This window comes from Triticum dicoccoides, chromosome 4B (genome assembly GCF_002162155.2).
Source record: "Triticum dicoccoides isolate Atlit2015 ecotype Zavitan chromosome 4B, WEW_v2.0, whole genome shotgun sequence".
NCBI lineage: Eukaryota > Viridiplantae > Streptophyta > Magnoliopsida > Poales > Poaceae > Triticum > Triticum dicoccoides.
This window is the reverse complement of record NC_041387.1, coordinates 612,550,214-612,552,157: the sequence shown is the minus strand read 5'-3', so window position 1 is coordinate 612,552,157 and position 1,944 is coordinate 612,550,214.

Below are 1,944 nucleotides of genomic sequence, written 5' to 3'. Positions count from 1 at the left end.
GATCGCACCGGCGAACTCCGGCGAGCTCTGAAAAATCGACTGACCCAATTTTGAAATTTAGTCTACTGTGATTTAACTAGTGTGGAATATAAAAGGGGAAAACCATAAGCATTGGGAGTATAGTGTTGAGCGTGCCATGGCGGATCTGAAGGTGCAAACCGGACAAAGGCAACTTCGCAACCAAGACAAGAAATCAGAGTAAAGCAGTGGTGATCTATTTTCTTGCTACGATAAATAAGTTGAGCAAATACGAAAGAGTATCGCCTCTGGTGCGGCGCCGTGTACGCATCTGCTGAGAATTTGATGGTGCTGCGGTAGTGATGGCTGTCGGCGGCGTGGAAGAAGATCTAGGAGGGTAGACGGTGGCGGCAGGGCACGGTGGACGAGATGGTCGTAGGAGCGGCGCTGACAAGGTGGACGACGGCGGGGATGAAGCGAGAGGACGGGATGCAAGGATCCCGGTCCGAAGGCATGGATGAGAGAGGTCGATCTCTTGTAATGGACGGAAGCATCGGGGTATCAGCTCCGGCATGGTGGAGGAGGACGGCGGTGGATGGGGTGGCGGACGGCGATGGACGGAGGAGGGTGGGGTGGAGAGGGTGTTTTGGCGCCCACGGAGTACGAATGGGGAAAAGGGAGGTAGAGAGGAAGGGGGGAACCATGTATTCAGGGTGCGCTTGTCTCAAATGCGAGGAAATTTAGAAACGTAGCCCCCTTTTCAAATTTCTACTACATCACAGCAAAATTAGTTGGTGGGGATAGGACGGTAATCTCGCATACACCAAATATTTGCCGACGAGAGTTTGTTTTTGGCGCCCACCGTGTATGAATATGAATCAGGGAGGGAGTCGATTTCGGCCGAGGGCACACTATGTTTTGGAGCCCACCATGTATGAATCCGGGTGAGAGGCGGTTACGTCACGTTTGGGTGAAATTACATACCTAGCCCTATCGAAACCTATAGATATCCAGCAGATAGGCTTTGCGTGGCAGGGATAGGCAGTAGTGATTTCCATCTCGCAGATTTTGGTTTCAGGTGGTTACTATGACTTTCCCCGCTTCGTTCAAATTTTGCATAGTGCACATTTATCGTGCCAACTCAATTCGAATCCCGTTTGTATTCTACTTATTTTTTGGGTGGGATCCATTTTCAATTGGAATTACATTCTATATACATTATTTTTTATATATACTTTCAAAAGCACAACACCATTTATACATAAATATGGTTTACAAATGGCATGATCTCAGATTCATAAGGTTGTATCCATCAATTTGGATTTTCTAATATTTGAAACCACTTTATGTTGAAATCCAATGTATGCATTCCTCGCTAACTGTCTCCAATTAATGTGTGTTTCATGCGGTTTTTTTAACTTCTCAAACATGTATAATGTGTTTCACACACGCAACATATAGTGTAATCCCGTTTAGACATAAATTGCATATAAACCATGCATTGTTTGCAATCGAAGAATCTATGGATCACCAGTATTGATAAACTATATAACATTACACGTGTGCCCAAATTCAATGAATATGCATGTTTGATACACCAATTTGCGTTATGATATTATCGATGTCGTGATCTCCAGTTTAAATATTTGAATCCCCTTTAATCTAGATATTCGTCTCATATAGCTATCACTCATGCTTATATAGGACTATCTCTCTAGACCTATACGTGTTCATCGTCTCTCAGGCATCTCTCGTGCTACCTGTATGTCGACAATGATCTTTTATCTTCATAACACACTGACGGTACTCTCTCCCTTGACCTTCATCACTCTATCTCTCTCTAAGTATATCTCGCTCCCTGCTATGTGTCTCTAGCTATGATTCTCCATGTGGAATCTCTTTCTCTCACACAAACACAATACTTTGTCTCCCGGGGTCTCATTTCTCTCAACTATTCCCATGTGTGCCACTCGCACACCCCTCATA